Here is a 21,739-nt window from a genome sequence, read left to right as displayed (position 1 = left end):
CCAGATTTATGTTATTTAGGGCCAGATGTACTAAGCCACTTAGTGGTTGTAAACTCTGCGATCTGCTAAATTACAGGGTCTGCGGCTACTAAATGGCTTTTAATATGTACTAAACCAAATTTGTGACATGGCAAAGGCTTATCAAATTGCAAAGTTGGTTTAGAAATCCACGATGAATTGCAATTTTCAATATCTGATTTAATGAAATACCTTCAACATTGCTATTTGCAATGCAGTGTACTTGCAATTGCAATTTCAATGGCAAACCATTGAAAATGTATCGACTCCTCCAAGGAGGTGCTAACCCATTCCCAAAGAGGAAAGAGGTCCCTTTGGCCTATATGAATCTTTAAAAAAACGTTTGTTGTGCAATAGGCTGTGGTCCAGGACACCACAGCCAACTCTCACACATTTTTTTAAAGTCATTTTTTTAATGAAACCCCATTATCTTTACGGGAAACTGTATGCATTTGAAATAAAATATACTCTATTTAAAAGCCATCGCAGGCTTGGTGATCTGCTGACTACATATCAAGTGTCTGAACTGGGGTGGCAGAGTGGGCTAAAGAACGGTGATGGATTAAACCCAGATCTGTTGACTGGGTGTGAGTGTTTGATTGGTTCAGATGCTCCGTCCATCACCACCCCCTTTTGTACCGCTTTGTCGCCATAAGTTGGCAGGGTATGCTCAGACGTGAGTCCCTTGCTCACTTTGCCGCTGGATTCAAGCAAGCCTGGCTGAAGACGGCTGGAATGCCAGAAACCGGTCCTAGGAAGCTTGTTTCCGGTCCAGGGAAGGCATGGCTTGGCAGTTCGGGCTGGACTGTTCCCATGAGGCACAGGGTCATACTGATTTGCATATGGCCATGTCTGAACTGGGGTGGCAGAGTGGGCTAAAGAACGGTGATGGATTAAACCCAGATATGTTGATTGGGTGTGAGTGTTTGATTGGTTCAGATGCTCCGTCCATAGACACCCCCTTTTGTACCGCTTTGTCGCCATAAGTTGGCAGGGTATGCTCAGACGTGAGTCCCTTGCTCACTTTGCCACTGGATTCAAGCAAGCCTGGCTGAAGACAGCTGGAATGCCAGAAACCGGTCCTAGGAAGCTTGTTTCCGGTCCAGGGAAGGCATGGCTTGGCAGTTCGGCTGGACTGTTCCCATGAGGCACAGGGTCAGACTGATTTGCATATGGCCATGTCTGAACTGGGGTGGCAGAGTGGGCTACAGAACGGTGATGGATTAAACCCAGATATGTTGACTGGGTGTGAGTGTTTGATTGGTTCAGATGCTCCGTCCATCACCAACCCCTTTTGTACATATCAAGTGATGGCATCCAACTAAAGATAGCCGCAACATGCAACCTACTTCATTTATATGCATGAAATGGGGCAGATTGCAACCCTCTGATTTTGGAAACTGACTTAAAGGTACATAGGCCAGTACATAAAATCTTGTAGGATTCACAAAAAGTCAGTGCGCAATCTGCGACCACTATTTGCTAATCTATTGTTATTAAATCTGGACCGTTATTCCTTGTGTGCAGCTTCAGTAGGGGAGTACCTGGACAAAGCATAACCGTGCTGAGTTCCAATTACATTATCAACCTACAAATAATTACATTATTCATGATTTGAAATAGGACAAATGTGTCTTTACTGTGTTCAGACTAGTTTAGATGGCCAATGCTTACAATTAAAGGGCCTGTAAATGTGAAGTGAAATAGTGCAGTTCCTCTTAATTTTTTCTTTTGTTTGACAGTTTAAGAATATGACGAATTAGTCCAATCCACACATGACAAGAAGTCAGACGAATTAATGTACCAATGTAATGCTCTCCGACTATAGTACAGATTAGCATTAATTATAGGAAAACACATTAGATAACATGTTTTAAATCACTAATGAAAAGATTTAAAAAAATCTGCAATTAGCAAGTCTTCTGGGCATAGTGAATCTTAATTTAACTCAAACAAGGACAATTAGATCTCATCGGAAAATGAATAAAAATAAATGTTCTTCAATTAAATATATATAGGATGCATGTGCTGATGTGTATATTAAGTGGATGTATGACAGAACAATGCATGCCTTTAGCATGCATACCTTTAACGCCCAAAGCCTTTACAACGTAATACCTTTAGTGCGAAAGCCTTTACCACGCATATACCCTTTACCCTGCATGCCTTTACAACGCAAGGTAAGTATATGGTAAGGTAAGTGAAACCTATATATATGTTAGAAATGGGGTCTCTAGTTGGCAGAGGTATGCACTTTGTCTCAGTAGGGACCACAACTCTAGTCAGGGTAATTCAGATACACAGCCTAAATTAACCTGTGCTCACCCTTTGGTAGCTTGGCACAGAGCAGTCAGGCTTACATTAAGAGACAATGTGTAAAGTCATTGTGCAGCACTTAACACAGTAAAACTGTGAAAATACCAAACAAACACCTGGTTAAAAATGTTTAGCTTAATTTAATGCACAAAAGAAGACCAAAACAACAGGAATCCGATAGAATTGGAGTGATGAATATTTTTATTTTTATATAACTCTTTTTATTGATGACAAAGTAGTCATGATACAGACAACATGGAATTTGGTCATACAATTGCTTCCTTTCGTACCGTCTGTTATTTGATTTTTTAAACATAAATATAGCAGAGTGCAGATATTACCTTTGTGTGTGCTCCACTTGCCCCATATTTGCATCAATTTGTTGGGGCATCCCCGGGCCATATATACTGTTTTTTCTCTCACCATGCTCCAATCCATATCCTTTTTCCTTGTGTTCACTGTAGGTGCTTCTTGTACTTCCAACAGTTTTGCAATGTTTCGTATGGTAACCATTAGCCCCAGAGTAGCCCAGGTTTTTTCTTTACCATTTAGGTTTGTAGGTTCCCAAATATTCAGTAATCTTTTGACCTCTGGCTCCAAACCGATTCCCAATGCCTCTATCATACTGCGGAGCACATCTGTGCAATATTTCTTAACATTGATACATTCCCATAATATATGGATAAATGTGGCTTCCCTGTTGCACTGCCGCCACACAGCCTGACTCCTCCCTATAACCCATCTTAACTAATGTTCGACCTGAGAGGTATGTCCGGTGTAATATTATAAGTTACACCAGCTTGAGCTTGGAGGAGATTGCTACCTCTTCGAGGGAGGCCAGCGCCTCCTGCCATTCATCCTCATCTAGCTCTGAAATTTCAGTTTCCACTTTCTACGAAGTTGTATGAGGGAGTCAGGTGTAGGGTTTACTAGTTTCTGATAGGTCAGAGCGATTGCTTTTTTGGGCATGTATTCATCAAGAAATCTATCTTCCAAGGGCGTAGATTCCGGCGGGGCTTCTCCCCTTGGGAAGTGAGCTTGCAGGCCATGGTCCTCCGCCAGATATCTAATAGTGCCCACACTACCAGCGCTCGCTCCACTTGTGCACCATAACACTTACATACCAAGGAAACACCTGAGACAGATTTGTGGGAAGCAGTGGTGCAGGTTTATTTTGCACAACAAGTAGCAATAAGGTGGGTCATCTTACAGGCGATCCAATGCGGCAGCCCCTCGCTGACCCGCATGCCTAATGAGCCATTCTTGCACGGCGAGTCGATGCTCTGACGGTGCAGTACATTATCACTTTCTTTCGTTCAACTCCCGCCCCCCCTGTCAGGGCGGAGCGATGAGGCACACCCCCGGTCGGTTCAGGCCCCCCGACCGCCCGAAGGACTAACGGGGCGCCGACGCTGTTTCCTGGAACCCCCTCGGCTCCAGGTTCTTGGCTCAGGCACCCCTACTGTGCCAGGCAGAGGTATTGACTGTATCCTTCTGCCGCAGAGGTACCCCTACTGTCCATCTGCTTCCAGATCGCCCTGTGACTCCGCCTGCAACACAAAACAGACCGTTAATAGTTCAAAACATGCCTGCCGCTCTGCCGCTGGGTCTGGGCCAGGGAGGGAACAGCGCAGAGCAGCCCAGGAAACACGACGGCAGGAAAGACCGAGCCTCGCTGCCGCGCTAACTTTGAACCCCTTGGGGCCGCCCCTCCCACCCGGTGACCCACGCCCATTGGACGCACCTGAAAGGGGGCGGCTCAGGAGCTGACGCGCACCGTTTTGCTCGCGCGGGATGTGGGACTAAGATGCTGTCTCGCTTAGCTCCCCTTCGTGTCGCGCGGCCAGCGGTATAGTGCCCACACTACCAGCGCTCGCTCCACTTGTGCACCATAACACTTACATACCAAGGAAACACCTGAGACAGATTTGTGGGAAGCAGTGGTGCAGGTTTATTTTGCACAACAAGTAGCAATAAGGTGGGTCATCTTACAGGCGATCCAATGCGGCAGCCCCTCGCTGACCCGCATGCCTAATGAGCCATTCTTGCACGGCGAGTCGATGCTCTGACGGTGCAGTACATTATCACTTTCTTTTGTTCAACTCCCGCCCCCCCTGTCAGGGCGGAGCGATGAGGCACACCCCCGGTCGGTTCAGGCCCCCCGACCGCCCGAAGGACTAACGGGGCGCCGACGCTGTTTCCTGGAACCCCCTCGGCTCCAGGTTCTTGGCTCAGGCACCGCTACTGTGCCAGGCAGAGGTATTGACTGTATCCTTCTGCCGCAGAGGTACCCCTACTGTCCATCTGCTTCCAGATTGCCCTGTACTCCGCCACAGCTCTGGAGGAGGCCCCCGTCGATGACAGAGCCCCCCACCCACCTAGCTACTTTCGGCCGCTGTTTAGTGCACCCCTATCATAGTATCCTCCACCACACCCTTTTGGACATTTATTAGGACCGTTCTTAGGACTCGCCCTTGGTTACATAGGCCGCACCTCAATGGGGATTGCTTAGATACTGTTCTTAGGCCACGCCCTTAGTTACATAAGCCGCACCTCTAATGAGGACTGCGTAGACACGCCCTTAGTTACCCAAGCCGCGCCTCTAATGGGGAGTGCGTAGATACTGTTCTTAGGCCAGGTCTCACTCTCACAGGACTAGTTACCACAGCATTGATCTTGCCACCTTGGGACCTGAATAACCCATAATTCACTGCTCGGGGCGCCCTGCCCTCTTACTAGTATACCTGGCCCAGGGCCCTCCACCTCTTGTGAATCCTGCCGTTTTTTCATTAGGCTGTTTACCTGCCAGTATCTACAAGAGGATCCGCACATCCTTGCTTAGCCCTGCTTCTCTGTTGCATTCTGCATGTTATTTGCAATATTTTATGGATGCTAATGGAAGACCGGTGATATTGGTCCCAGGAACCAAAGAGATGGGTATGGCAGGTATAACGTTAATGCCTGCAGTGAAAAACCCTCATGTATCATGCAGAAGACTGATCAGTAATTGTTGTAGCTTTTTACTTGCAGCTCATACAACTGGAATCCTTCTAACGCCCCACCGTGGACTGTGGAGGATATGTGACCCTCGCCGTCCCATGAAACACCATGTATACCGCTGTCATTACCCACTTATGCAGCACACCAAACTGGAATCCTTTCTAATATGGCACTGTGGACTCAGAAGGATATGGGACTCTTGTACCTGTAACCCTCGCTGTCTCATGTGATACATATGCATACTGTTTCCTTCACCACTCCACAATGTATTGTCCCTGTATAACGCGCATGTTACCCAACCGTGCTCTGCCATCCTGCCTAGGGATGCGTGGTGCTGTTAAGCATAAAATAGTGCTATTTAAATTGTTATTTGGGCAAGTACCGGGACAGATAAAGACGACTGGCATTCTTACGGTGCCTGCACTTATTTAAATTGTTATTTGGGTAAGTACCGGGACAGATAAAGACGACTGGCATTCTTACGGTGCCTGCACTTATTTGAATTGTTATTTGGGTAAGTACCGGGACAGACAAAGACAACTGGCAGAGCCACCATCGCCTATCTTACGTTTGTTCTAGGCCTGAGTGTCTGGCACATATTGCAGTATTTCACCACACATTGTACCCTGACTCTCTTGTAACCTGCACACTTATCACTTGTCCCTTCTGTAATGCACTGTTTGCTACCTCATGTATTTTGTTCGCCTCCCCATTTCACTTTACCTCATGTAACTTAACGTCTGCTTTTGTACAATATTACCTGTCGTTTCTTGTACTTATCGTGAAGAGCTCACGCCTTCGGGTAACGTCCGTGCTATATAAAGCATAATAAAATAAATGAACAAAAGTTGACCATGCATTGCATAATCGATTTTTTTAGTGAGAGCCAGGAAAGGGGCTGTGCCGCCTGCTAGGGCACTCGGGTTCAGCCTCTTTACTATCATGCTCGAATATATGTTGTTAAAACAAATTCCTTCTCTGTGAGGGGCTGCTGATAGATAGACAGCCAGAAGGTGGCGACAGTGACTGTATAGTTGTACACCACGAAGCCTGTCGGGCATGTATCGCTTCCTTGATGGAAACAAGTTCAGGGGCTGTTTCCACTGGCGCCCTTAAACGACATTTTTAATATGGCCCAATTCAACTTTGTCTGAGCCTGTCTGTGCACTGCTAGTACAACCAGATATATTAACTAATCCCCTGTTACATAACGTATACAGTCACCGTACGCTTCATGTCACTCCCCGCACACTCTGCCATGTATGTACCACCCGGGCACACCCTCCAAGTGGATGCATTCTCACGTAAACATTAACTCGCTCCAACATAACGATGGAACTGTTAAATTAAACTACAGCAGATGTGTGACGTAGTCAGTGACGGTTCTGCTAGTTAGAAGGCACATAAGCTAGCCTGAATTGTCATATACACTTCGCTTGTTACACTTCATTACCTTAATTCCATCTCCGTTCGGCGCCAGAATGTTAAGGGCGTAGGCCACAACGGCCCTCTCACATGAAAGTTTCCCAAGTATCTGTCTAATTGGCCACTTGCGCCCTCCCACGCAGACAGAACTGTTCTGGTAAATATTCAGATGGTGCTGGGAAATTATTCGATATGTATCCGAGATATTAGGTCGTAAGCATCAAAGGGACAATTCCCGTTGTTTGCACCGGGGCCCAGGACATCATTGCTGAATCAATGCCATGTTGGGTGTTCCCACCAGCATATAGATACAAATGTAAAATACACGGTAAACAGTCAGTTATCTTTTTAGAGATACACGCTCCTAGTTTTAAGTAAATTTCGGAATTAAGACACAGGCAGGCGATCACACAAAATGGACCAGTGGTGAAGCTGAGACTTGAACCCAAGGGGATGTAAGTGCAAGCATGTAGCGCCTGGAGCACATCCCCTCCACAGCTCTTCCTGTAGCTCGCTGTTGTTAGAAGGTGTTTGCCTGGTACGGGAGCGGTTTTCACTCACTGAAAAACATACATTTCCCAAAACATGAGAGGGCACTAAGCATTTCTCAGGTCATAATTTAAAGCCTGTTTTTAAAATGTGCATGTACAAATAAGGAAACAAGTTTAACGCCCATCTACTTCTTAACCCATCAATTCTCATTACAGATTCTACAGTACTTGATGAAAAGAATTTTATTGTGAATGGCCTTCATGAGGCATCAGAGAGGCACATTCTGCGCGGCTCAGGAACGTGAACTCCAAGGAGTTAAGTCGTGTTTCTGATTGTGGGAAAACAAAGAGGCGACTCCCTTTTTCACCATATTGCTAAAACGTGAGGCAAATGTGTATGTTCTAATGGTGACTCAGCTACATTACATTCAGGGGCAAAACAATTTACGCAGAGGCTGCAGTATATACACCTATTTGATTTCAGGACGTAAATCGAACGTAAATTTATTTGTCAAAAGTGAAAAAAGTGACCGTGTTTGTTGCAAGATCATGTGGCGTCTGTCATTTAATCAGCGACAAACGTGGTGTAAATGATTCTGCTCCGTGTTCACTTCGGAGTAAATTGTATAAACCACTTGATCAGCAAAACCAATTTTACCCATTCTACGTCAGACATGCAAAAAAAAAAAAAATTGTGCACGCATTATTATTATGTGCTCTATCTTTGCACAAGAGCACACTGTATTAATAGGAAATGCGGCCGGGCTGTGCTCCTGTTTTCCGAGAGGAAACAATCCGGTTTACGCAGGCCCGTGCCACGCGCGACTCCTTCAGACAGCGCTTGACTGTAGAGCCTGCAGCACATTGCATGACAGGATTTTTGCACCCTTGTTTACATTGTTGAAAAGCGAAAACGCAAGTCTCAGAATGTAACCGGAGCTGGCTTTCTGCCTGAATGTCTAACATATGACATAGGGTCTATGCATGTGTAAGCTTTTTGGCACAGCGGTACTCGCCCAAGAGGGTTCGTTATCCAGGGTTTAACTGTAGTAGTTAAATAACAATTCCGATCTACCAGCATGGAGGGGCAACAGTTTTAGTGTGAGTTTTTGTTTGCACTTTTGTAATCGCTTTATTTCACTTTCAATGAAACCTCAGACTCTGGGCAAGCCAGGACAGGGTCTGGTTGCTAAACAGGGCAGTGGGGACGTTTCAAGAAGGCAGGCCTTTATTACAAAGATGCCCTGTTATTTTCGGATGTACGACGGTACAACGCGTGGTATTAACACGCGCACCGCCACAGCGCGTCTTCTACAACGCAAGTGATCCAGCGGCCTATAGAAAATATATCATAAACAACGCTACCCAACTTCATAACCTATAAACAAAATTCTATACTAAAATTTGGACCCATTTATAAACCTGACATATTTTGGGCCTACTGAATCAGGTGGTCAAATTAAATCTATATATACATTATCTACAAACTATATACATTTTTATACATCTGCGGAAAGAATATTGTCATTAGAATAAAACTTAACCATTTAAACGACCACCATTGGCGACGTGATCTAGCTAATAGTAACCTACACTCCTGAATAACCAAGACCAGCTTGTTTGTCAAAAGTAAGATTTTATTTACTAAATTATGGTATATAAGTTGATAGTTTTATAAATGAATTTTATTAGCAATAAAGCAAGCATGATTGTAAAGAAAAGTAAGTAAAATACAATTTAAGCAAGTGAATCAAAATTAAAGTGAATATATAAAGTTTAGCATTTCTAAAACCTAATTCCCTAACTGAGCTAAATAGATAGAAATTAAAGTAAAGTTCTTTGAGGATTCTTACGTGCTCCACGCAAAGTTCGACAGCACTTCACCCTCATCGGAAAGTCAGAAAGCAGCAGCCAGCCCATCCCTAGGGGCATGACTTTTTATACCTTTCTACGCTAACTAAACTACGCAAAGGAAAGTTTTCAGAAATCTTCGACGTCCCATTGGCTGAGAGTGACAAGTGACATGTCACCCACTTTTCAAAACTTCCATTAAGTCACTTTTCTTAGAGACCATTGTCCCTTCCGAGTGCAACCAGGAGCTTCCTAGGATTGCAACATTTGTATAAAGTCATTCTCGCAGCGTCCATTGACTTCCAATTGACTTCCGCGGATGCCAAGTTAAGGACTGACAAAATGTTCTTTTTCGACCTTGGCCATGTCCGACAGAATGATGATAGCACGTCAGTCTTTGCTTTGTGAACGCAGCTTTTGACGAACAATTTATTTCAGAATGGGCGTCTCAGCACTTTTGCAGAAGTAAAATTCAGCATATTGTAGCTCGGGCAGACAAGGCCCAAAAGCAGACAACTTATGTTTTCTAATATAAAACAAACACAAGAAAAGTATTAATGTAAGAAATAATGTAGATTCTGTATCCACCCCAAGATTTACTAATTAATTAACCCACCCGATTAATCAAAATGTTACCTAGCCAATGCAAACAAATAAAGCAGCGTTTATATCTACCAGTCTCCGTTATCCCATGAGACTTATATGCACCTAGAATAGTAGAAATGACATCACACAGACAAGGAAAAGCAAAATAAGCACATGCTTCTTTTAAGTTTGCAGCAGTTAGTAATGACAAAAACGAAAACAATAAATTATTTTATTATGTTGCACGAACAAAAAGATGCAACAATTATGCACGTTTATGAGCACACATGTTAGTCCCCCCCATGTGTAAAGTTTAATCTAAGTTGTATTAGCACGACAAATCACAAATCATTAATATTATTATTCATGTTATGGAAATGTGACTTCACGAGTTTAAACAAAATTTTGTTTTCTATCTCGCTCCATCAACTCCCTCATCTGGTGATTAACAAATCACCACACCAGCACTCAAAATTTTGATTATTTAAATTTTTAAGAAATCGATTCAAATTCATTTGTATCAGTAAACTTAAAAGTCTGTTTCTGCATAATCTTTGGAATTAGCATAACGCTCTCTATGTAACTCCTGTAATTCGATCTCCCTTTCTTCTTCTTTTCTGAGTTTATAGATTCTTTTCTTTTCTTTCAACTGTTTCTTTCTTTTATGTAACAAACAACCTATTTTGGTCAAAATAAAAATGAATACTATTATAATCAAAGGTGCCAGAATCTTACCAAGAATTGAACTTCCAATATCATGAAACCAGTTTTTAATTGCTTGAAACCTTTTTGAAAGTTTCCCTGTAAAATCATCTTCTTCTAAAGGAATTATCTCTGAATGCATTTGTGTAATATTCTTAATATACATTTCAATATTCTTACTTTCGTCAGGTATATATGTACAACAATGTTGTACATGTAAAATGCCACAGACTCCTCCCTCTTTTGCTAGGAGTATGTCTAAAGCAAGGCGGTCTTGAATTACCATGGATCTAATTGCAATAACTTCAACATTCACTAATTGAAACCCATCAGCTGTGTCAGTTGATAATCTATCAACTATAGTGGACAATTTTCTGATTCTCCCTGCATTTAGGGTTATACCAACAAAAGGTATTACAGCTTGAAAAATATCTCCCAGAACTTCAGTAAAAGTTTCTCTTTTAACTCTATTTACATAATTATGAATTTTAAACAATCCTTCTGAATCTCTGTCAACATGAAACACTTTAGGAAAAACAATTCCCACATAACAAGTTCCATACCAGTGGTCTGGAAGGTTGTAGTAGGCTTTGTCACCACAAACAAAATAAATCCCAGGAAAGATAGGATCTTTTCCACCTTTAAATCCCCAACCTCCCAAAATCTGATAAGTATCTTCACAGTTACTTGCACCTACAAAATAATTATCAAAAAGTGTATTATCTCTTCTAATGCAAAGCTTTCCACTAACTGGTTTGTCTATGTGAATTGCAATATTTTCAAGCATTTTGCCATTTAACTTCTCATCCTCTTTTTGCCAGAAACTTGACTTAGTCTGCTTGACTAATTCATTCCTCTTATAAATTGCTCTTCTCTCTTCAACCATGTTCAAAAATTTCTTTCCTTCAGCACTTAATTTGCATGTTAGATTATTCTTGTAAGCATACTCGTAAGTGAGTTCGTTAGTAACAAGGAAAAATTCTCTCATTTGTTTTGCTTTTTTATGCTTATTTAAAGCATTATCAATCTTAATATTTGCAAAAATTTCATCATAATTTGAATAGTAATATTCTAAACGTCCAGTTTGATAAAATAAACTAGTTAACACACTACATGTTACAGCATAAGTGAGAGGAAGCATATTATATGTTACTCCCTCAGAAACAGAAGCAGGTAACTTAACGCAGACGTAGCAGTCTTTTGCATCCATTACCTTAACATATTCACTCAATAGCTTTGTGAATGTATTACTTGAGAAATCACCAATTGATTTATCTTGATGAATGTTAGGCTGATGATCAATAACTTTTGCAGACGCACTATGTTTAGTTTGACTAACCAGAGCTTTGCTTGTTATGTTAACTTTGTGTAATTCTCTATTCATCTCTAAAGGGATAATCACAGCTAGAACCAACCAGAGCAGAATTAAAATGAGCAGACACACCAGAGTCATCTTACAGCATCTTTTAAAAACAGAACACTTTGAAGTGCTCTCCTTAACATAAGGCATTCTTGGTTAATTTTAGCCTCAAAAAATAAAAATAAATTTTAAAATTCTAAATTTATATTTACACCCCCCTTTTAAAATATTTTTTTTTTTTTTTTTTTTAAAACCCTAGACAAGATTTCTTCGACCTTATGTCATACATAAGTTTTCTTCAACTAAACAGTTTTTCTTCAACCTTGTGTCAACTAACAAATTTTCTTCAGCCTTTTGCCAATTTAATATTTCTGTACTTCAATCATTGTCACTAATTTCTTGGATTTCGTTTTCTTCTTCACTACTATCATATATGTCAATAACAGGTGGAATTACTAAGTAAGTCCACTCAGGAGACTTGTATTTTTGGTTTGGTCTTATTATTCTCTTCCCTTTTCTCGATATCACTTCAATTTTTCTTCCAACTCCAACTTCTTTTCCAGGACTCTTTTGACTACTGATTTCTTCAACTTGTTCTTTTGGCTTCTTGATCAATCTGACTCTCAATCTTCCACCTGGCCAGTAGTCTGCTTTTCTCACGTACTTCTTCTTTGGTTCAGAATTATTTGATTCTGACTTCCAAGTCCTTTTCTTTCTGTTTTCACTTTCACCTTCCACGTCACTTTCTTCAGTTTCGTAGTCTGAAATTTCAATTGACTCAGGAACTTCTCTATTCGGCAATTTCACTCCTTCAGGAACTTCACTTTGTCTTCCATCACTGGTACTCGGTAATTCGTCTTCCTCCTCTTCCTCAATTACCCCCAACTTCCCAGATTTCGGATTTCTGTTCCTTACTTCAGAGTTTGTTCTCTGCCTTTCGATACTCTTCTGGTCTGAAACTTCTTTTTGTTCTGCTTCTTTGTCTTCAATGGAGACAACCGAATCCTCAGTTATCTTTCCTTTTAACAGATTCTCTTCACCTTCAGAATCTATTTCAATTATTTCCAAGTCTTTTCTTGTCAAATTTCCATTCACTGGCACATTTTCCAGATGTCGACTTTCTTGTCGATCTTCAGAATCTGGAATTATTTCACCTTCTGTTTCGCCTTCTGCTTCAGAATCAGAATCATCTGTGGTATCACTTTCAACGTCAGAACTCTCAGGAGTTGGTACTGGAATAGTATGACTAGGATGAATCCAACGTTTCAATCCTCTGCACTTTACAGCATTAGTAGTGATCAAAATTATCTGCCTAGGTTTCTGCCATCTAGGAGCTAGACAATTCCTTCTCCGATGTACTTTCGTTCTGACCCAATCGCCAGGTCTCAGATCATGTGTCAAAACTTTTTCATCTGATTGAGCTTCAGTTCCCACCTGATTAGACACAGAAGTTACCATATCAGATAACCTTTTACAGTAATCCAAAATAGCACTGTCATTTATGCTCAACAGTTTACCTACAGGTACAAAAGCTTGCCTCATAACTCTTCCCATTAAAATTTCATGAGGACTCAAACCTGTCTTTTTATCTGGTGTACTTCTTAATGACATCAAAACAAGTGGAAGAGCATCAGTCCACTTTACACCTGTTTCAAGACACATTTTTCCAATTCTGTTTTTAATTGTTCCATTTATTTGTTCAACCACTCCTGATGCCTCTGGTCTGTATGCACAGTGTATTTTCTGCTCAATGCTCAAAGCTTCGCAAATTAACTTCATCAGTTTGTTATCAAAATGGCTTCCTCCATCACTCTCAATAGTGACTGGAAAACCGTACCTTGGGATGATTTCTCTGAGCATTAGTTTTGCCACTGTAATTGAATCACAATGTCGTGTAGGGAAAGCCTCTACCCATCTTGAAAATAAGCACACAATTACAAGCACATATTTCAAACAATTGTGTAATGGCATTTCAATGAAATCCATTTGTAACCTGGTAAAGGGACCACCCTCTCGACCAATTATTCCTGTCCCCACCACTGATTTTCTGTTTGGGTTCATTTGTTGGCATGACAAACACCTTTGACAAAAAGATTCTGCAATAGTTCTAAACTTGGTATTGAACCATGTTTCTCTGAAAAGTCTAACCATAGAATCTCTTCCCAGATGTGCTGGACCATGATATAATCTGGCCATGTCAGCAATCAAGCAATTTGGTAAGACTACTCTACCATCTTTGTAAACCCATACTCCATCTTCTTCACGTGGTCTACAATCTGATCTTAACCACAAGTCTTTTTCTTCATCTTCTGCTTCATTTTGTAAATCTCTAATCTCATGCCATGTTTCTACAACAGTTGTTAGCATTAATGAATTTGAATCAGTTTCTTTACTCCTCTCCCGATTGTATGAATAATTTTTTCTTGCGCAGTATTTAGCTGTTTCATCTGCGAAGGCATTTCCCTTGGAAATATAATCAGTTCCTCTAGTGTGCGCTGCACACTTAACAATGGCGATTTCTTTTGGCAATTGTATTGCTTCAATTAATCTCCTAATGAAAACTGCATTTTTAATTGGTGATCCTGCTGATGTCATGTATCCTCTCTGTGACCAGAGTTGTCCATAATCATGTACAACTCCGTACCCATACTGACTATCAGTAATGATGGTAACTCATATATCCTTTGATATTTCACATGCACGAATTAAAGCAATTAATTCAGCCACTTGTGCTGAACGAACTCCTTCAAGACATGATGCTTCTTCAACATCTACGACTGTACAAACTGAATATGAAGCTTTTAAGACACCTCCTTCGGATCTTAAGCATGACCCATCTACAAAGTAGACAAAATCCGATTCAGACAAAGGTCTGTCTTTGATGTCTTTTCTTGGTTTAGTGCAGAATTCCATGACATCTAAACATTCATGTTCTGTTTCAATGTCATCAACAATTTCAGAATCAGGCAGTAATGTAGAAGGATTCAGATTTAAACATCTTGAAATCGAAACATTATCTGCTCCCAGTATGATTTTCTCATACTTTGTCAATCTGCTACTTGTTAAATGTTGAGTCTTACCTCTTGTCAGCAATATTTCAACTGAATGAGGCACAAAAACTTTCACAGGAAATCCCATAATGATCCCCTCACTTTGTTCGAGGCTGATACTTGTAGCTGCAACTGCTTTCAAACAACCTGGTAATGCTTTTGCAATTGGATCAAGAACTGCAGAGAAGTATGCAATAGGTTTCTTTAAATTTCCATGTCTCTGAATTAACACAGATAATGCACATCCTTCTCTCTCACTGCAATACAGTTCGAAATCTTTCTCATAATTTGGCATACCTAAAGCAGGAGCTTGGCATAAGCTCTTTTTCAGGTTCTCAAAAGAATCCATCTCAGCATCATTGAGAATAATTGGATCTTTTACATCTGACTTTGTCAGTCTTTGTAGTGGTTTTGCAATTACTGAAAATCCACTTATCCATTGTCGACAATAACCAACCATTCCCAAAAACATTCTGACCTGTCTTTGTGTTCTTGGCGGTAACATTGCTTGAATCATTTTTATTCTCTCTATTGTTACTTGTCTTTTTCCCTTTGCAATTCTGTGACCAAGATATTTTACTTCTTGTTTGCAAAACTGTAGTTTTGCTGGGGACACTTTATGTCCCTCTTCTGCAAGGCGATTTAACAGAATTATTGTGTCTGTTACACAATTTTCTCTTGTCTTTGCAGCTATTAATAAATCATCAATATACTGCACTAGCGTAGACCTACCAGGTAAGTCTAGGTCTTCTAATGATCTTTTTAACAATTCATTAAAGATTGAAGGACTTTCTGTATAGTCCTGAGGGATTCTTGACCATCCGAGGGTCTTACCTTGGAATCTGAAAGCAAAGATTTCATAACTGTCTGGATGTAATGGAACAGTAAAGAATGCATTGCAAAGGTCAATGACTGTATACCATTCAGCATCATGTGGAATCTGGAATAGAATTACTGCTGGATTTGGAACCACAGGACAACATGGAACGACAATTTGATTAACCTTTCTCAAATCTTGTACGATTCTAAATGTTCCGTTAGACTTTTTAACTCCCATAATTGGTGAATTACAAGAACTACTCTCCATTTCTTTTAATACACCTTGCTTGATTAATTTTTCAATTATAGGTGTAATACCTTCAATTGTTTCTGTTTTCATTTTATATTGTGGAGTATTTGGAAATTCTATTCCCTGTTTCAATGTAATTTTTACTGGATCTACGTTTTTCATCAGACCCATCTCATTTCCAGTAAAATCCCATATTTCTGATTTCACTGTTTCCTTGAGTTCTTCAGGTAAATCTTTTTCTTCAAATGCAGGAAACAATTTTGTTTCTTCTGCTTCCATCATCATCATTGTCATTCTGTATAAACCATCTTCCTCCATTGTTTGTAACTCAACTCCATCAGGAGAACAATATATTCTACAATTCATTTTACATAGGATGTCTCTGCCCAATAGATTCACTGGACTACTATTACAAACCACAAATCTGTGTTTGTCTCTATAATTTCCAATTTCAACTGGTACTGGATCAGTTAAGTCAGTTTTAATTTGTTGATTACTTACTCCGACAACTTGGATGGTATCCCCAGAGAGAGGTAGGTTTTCAATTTCCACTGATCTAACAGTAGAACGGGTAGCACCAGTGTCCACTAGAAAAGTGATGTCTACATCATTAACTTTCCCGTTTACGAAAGGACCTGACTGGTCAACCTCAAGAGTGGCTCCAACAACACACTCTTCCTCCTCTCTCGGGCACCGTCAACAATAATCATCAGAATCGCTGTCTTGACTTTCTGCTAATAAAAATTGTTGTGAAGCATTTTGCATTTGAACCCTTTGCTGCTTTTGCTGTTTTTGTGGTTTTATTACCTGTTCACTTCCCTGAAATCCCACGTTTGGATTATATTTTTGAACTCCCCCACAATTCGGAAAAGGTGGTTGTGGCAATTGGTCTTGACGATTATTCACCTGTTGTTGTTGCTGTTGCTGTAACTGTCGCTGAATATTAAATTCGTTTAACCCCTGTTGCATCTGTAGCTGTCGCTGCAGGTCAACACCATTCTGCATCTGTGGATTCAATAAGGGATTCTTTAAGTTTTTAGGAGGATGAGGACACTCGTCTCTCCAATGTCCAATTTCGCCACAATTAAAACAAGGTAATCTTTGTTTCAACTCCTCAATCTTTGGGCTAAATTTCTTTGGGAAATTATTACTTTTAAACTTTCCTTGTATCTGGTTTGTATTTCCAGTTTGAACAAAATTAGTGTTCTTGTTACCCATGCTGGCAATCTGTTGCTCAGCCACTTTTACCTGAGCCCACATGGCTTTCTCCTTAAGCTTCTTCTGTTTTACTTCTATTTCATCACTGCAATACTTAGCTTTTCTTAGAATATCATCTACAGATAGTGATTGCCATCCGACAATACTATTTCTGATCATTTCTCCAATTTCAGGTTTTAGTCCATAAACAAATCTATAGACAAAATGGCTCATGTCTTTTTCATCTAATTTTTCATAACCACTGTATTGTTTAAAGATTAACAGTAGTCTTTCATAAAAAGAATGAACTGATTCTTTTGTTTCTTGTTCTGTCCTTTCTATTTTAACCCAATCGACTTCTTTGGGTGGAATTTTGTTTTTCATCCAAACAATTACTTTCTCATAGAAATCCATTACAAGTGGATTTGGAGCACCTGTTTCTTTAATTCGCTCAGGTTCTGTTTTTGGCCAACTAATCGATATTTTACATTCTGTCCAAAGATCAGATGGAACGACAATATCAAAAAATCCATCTAAATCAATCCACAGAACTTTTGACACTTTGATAAATCTATCGACTTGCCTGTACCACTCAACTGGTTTCTCCCTCAATTTCGGAAAGTCATTTGTAAATAACAGAATGTCCTGTCTCGACCAAGGGACATGAACATATCCTCCACCTGCAATTTCTCTCATTGGAAATTGTTTTGACAATTTTTCCAATCTTTCATCTTCCTTCTTTTTCGTCCATTTTACTCTCCATTTATTCAGTTCTCCTAGCTTTTTGATATAGACAATCAAATCTTTAATATGAACTATTCTTCCCATTGAGTTCAAACTCTCAATGTCACTTTCTGAAAAGTCTAATCTGTAATGCTTTGCAAAATTCTTTTGTTTGCTCACATCAATTTCAAGTTCAGCTGCTAGATCCTCTAGTTGATCATATTTATTTTTTGTTTTCCATTGTATGCTTTTGCAAATGAACAGTAGTTCATCATCTCGATAGTAATTTAAACTATCTGGACCAATTGTTCCAATTATTAATTCTTCGATATTCGCTTTTAATTTGGCCACATCAAGTTTTGGTGTGGTTACCCTGACTTCAGGACTCCCTATATCTGATATAGCACCCATTGGTGTTTTTGGAGATAAATCCTCATTAAAGGTTAAATCAGGCATTCTCGATTTAGAAGAGTTTATTTCAGATAAGTCTGAATAAAATTTTTCAGCAGCCTTTTGAATTTCTGTATTTAAAGGAATAGTTAATCCAGTTTTGTTTGTTTCCTTTTGGTCAAATACGGGCTGAACAGGACCAATTGTTACTGGAACTGTCACAGCTTCCATGCCTTTTGTCATTCTTTTTATTAATTCTTCTTTAGATCTTAAATATTCACTATAATCAACATCTTCAACATTTCTTGCCTCTCTTGTATAATCTTTTGGAGCTTCTCTTGCTCTTGGAGCCATTGTAAAATGTCTACCTTCATTTCGAGCATTCTCGAATTCTGGTCTTCTAGGAGTTTCAATAATTTCACAATTATTTGGATAAAGTTTAGGAGCTTCATTAATTGGAGGTGCACTCGGTGAAGTTTCAGTAGAAACCACCGGAGTAGACCATGATCTAGGAGGTCTCAAAGGCTGATTCTTTCTAGCAGTTGTATATATTTCTTCCATAACTGCATCCTCAGATTCACTTTCCATAGATTTCCCTGTAGGAGTACCCATTACCATTTCATGAATTAAATACAATCCTTCACTCATGTTTCCCTGTCTCCACATTCGCAATCTATCTTCATGAGTTTCTCTTCTCCAAGGTGGATTTTTAGAAGGTCTTTTAATTCCACTAGCTTCTCTTTGTAACTGATACATTTCATCTTCCCACTCAACTAAAGCTTCAAATTGAGTTGGTCTCGGTTTCGGAACAAGAGCATTCATTTTCTCTCGTAAATTTCTTAAAACTTTTACATTAAATGAACCATCATCAGGCCAAGTTAAAACACCGTCGTTCTTAGTATAGCGTTTCCAACTATCGAACCATAAGACAGTATGATATCCATATTCACCTTCCATATACGCTGCAGGTGTTTTATACTTATGAAGTAGTTTACCACCTCGCGTTTCGATTTTCTTGTCAGGTGAAAATAAATTCTTAAACTTCTGAAATAATGTTGGCTTTTTCTCAACATGTTTAAAATGATAACTCATTTTTAAGAGTTAATCTAATTCACAAAATCGTTCGTAAAATATTTCCGGGATGTTCCGTAAAACAACCAATCCGTGCGCGAAACACACCAACAAGCCAATGACAGTTGAGCTACGTCACTTTTCTGCTCAACCAATAAAATTGGAGTTTTTCTGAAGGACCAATCAGCTCACATGTCGTCAGAGACTCAAGAGCCAATCAGAATGTAACTTGTGACGTAGGTCACCCAATCCCAGCGCGGCTCTGTGACGTACACAGCAGCTGCGGTTTCTCGTTTCTCACTCCTGGCGTTTACCCCTCCTTCACAAAATCTTTTCACAGCGCCATTTTAAGAACACTTTTCAGTGTAAATTAATTCTTAACAATGACTATAAAGACAACATCTGTTCGTTTCACTATTTAGGATAGTTTACATACATTCAAGTATCCACACTTCGGAATAGACGGCGCTATTCACACTAAGGATAATATTCAATTGTCAGTAGAGTAACCCTTACCCCACCCTTCTAACACGTATAATTATGAACTCGTTTTGCTCTGAACCCACCGCGAAGTGAAAGTTCTAAGAGTTCCACTTGAACATAAAATACAATTCAAACTCGCACTTTCACACTGAAAATTCCCTAATTTCAAACACACATGAAATCCGTACAGGACTTTCACCTGTTTATAGAGATCATGCACCGTTAGTAAAATAACGACGTTATCCGTACAGGGCTCTCACCTGTTTATAGATATGAAACATGTACCCGTACAGGACTCTAACCTGTTTATAGATAATCATGTACCGACGCTAATTTACCCTTCACTCAAGCTCGGATATAACTAATACTATTATCACAGTGAGTTTTATGGAAGGCGCTTTGTCCCTATTCTCATGCTGCTTTAATTTCTTAGAAAACCCTCACTATACAAGATTCACACCTAGCCCTAAAACTGTGTTGCTCGGCGACAACACTATGGTACACGGCGATACCTCTTGTGATACTCGGCGATATCACTACAAACAGAACAGATGGCTTGCGTGACTAATTTCTCATCACACAATCTATACCGGTATAGCTTACAGATAGCACGAAAAACTAACTTAACATGTGTTAAAACATCGATCCTATTTCCATACCATAACGTTTTAGTAACCCTTAGCAACCAACATATTACCTTGGTTACCCTTAGCAACCATCAATTTCTGCTACCAGAGAATTGATCCAGCGGCCTATAGAAAATATATCATAAACAACGCTACCCAACTTCATAACCTATAAACAAAATTCTATACTAAAATTTGGACCCATTTATAAACCTGACATATTTTGGGCCTACTGAATCAGGTGGTCAAATTAAATCTATATATACATTATCTACAAACTATATAAATTTTATACATCTGCGGAAAGAATATTGTCATTAGAATAAAACTTAACCATTTAAACGACCACCATTGGCGACGTGATCTAGCTAATAGTAACCTACACTCCTGAATAACCAAGACCAGCTTGTTTGTCAAAAGTAAGATTTTATTTACTAAATTATGGTATATAAGTTGATAGTTTTATAAATGAATTTTATTAGCAATAAAGCAAGCATGATTGTAAAGAAAAGTAAGTAAAATACAATTTAAGCAAGTGAATCAAAATTAAAGTGAATATATAAAGTTTAGCATTTCTAAAACCTAATTCCGTAACTGAGCTAAATAGATAGAAATTAAAGTAAAGTTCTTTGAGGATTCTTACGTGCTCCACGCAAAGTTCGACAGCACTTCACCCTCATCGGAAAGTCAGAAAGCAGCAGCCAGCCCATCCCTAGGGGCATGACTTTTTATACCTTTCTACGCTAACTAAACTACGCAAAGGAAAGTTTTCAGAAATCTTCGACGTCCCATTGGCTGAGAGTGACAAGTGACATGTCACCCACTTTTCAAAACTTCCATTAAGTCACTTTTCTTAGAGACCATTGTCCCTTCCGAGTGCAACCAGGAGCTTCCTAGGATTGCAACATTTGTATAAAGTCATTCTCGCAGCGTCCATTGACTTCCAATTGACTTCCGCGGATGCCAAGTTAAGGACTGACAAAATGTTCTTTTTCGACCTTGGCCATGTCCGACAGAATGATGATAGCACGTCAGTCTTTGCTTTGTGAACGCAGCTTTTGACGAACAATTTATTTCAGAATGGGCGTCTCAGCACTTTTGCAGAAGTAAAATTCAGCATATTGTAGCTCGGGCAGACAAGGCCCAAAAGCAGACAACTTATGTTTTCTAATATAAAACAAACACAAGAAAAGTATTAATGTAAGAAATAATGTAGATTCTGTATCCACCCCAAGATTTACTAATTAATTAACCCACCCGATTAATCAAAATGTTACCTAGCCAATGCAAACAAATAAAGCAGCGTTTATATCTACCAGTCTCCGTTATCCCATGAGACTTATATGCACCTAGAATAGTAGAAATGACATCACACAGACAAG

The sequence above is a fragment of the Lissotriton helveticus genome, chromosome 4_1 (assembly GCF_964261635.1).
Source record: "Lissotriton helveticus chromosome 4_1, aLisHel1.1, whole genome shotgun sequence".
Classification (NCBI taxonomy): Eukaryota; Metazoa; Chordata; class Amphibia; order Caudata; family Salamandridae; genus Lissotriton; species Lissotriton helveticus.
Note: the sequence above shows the minus strand (reverse complement) of the source record.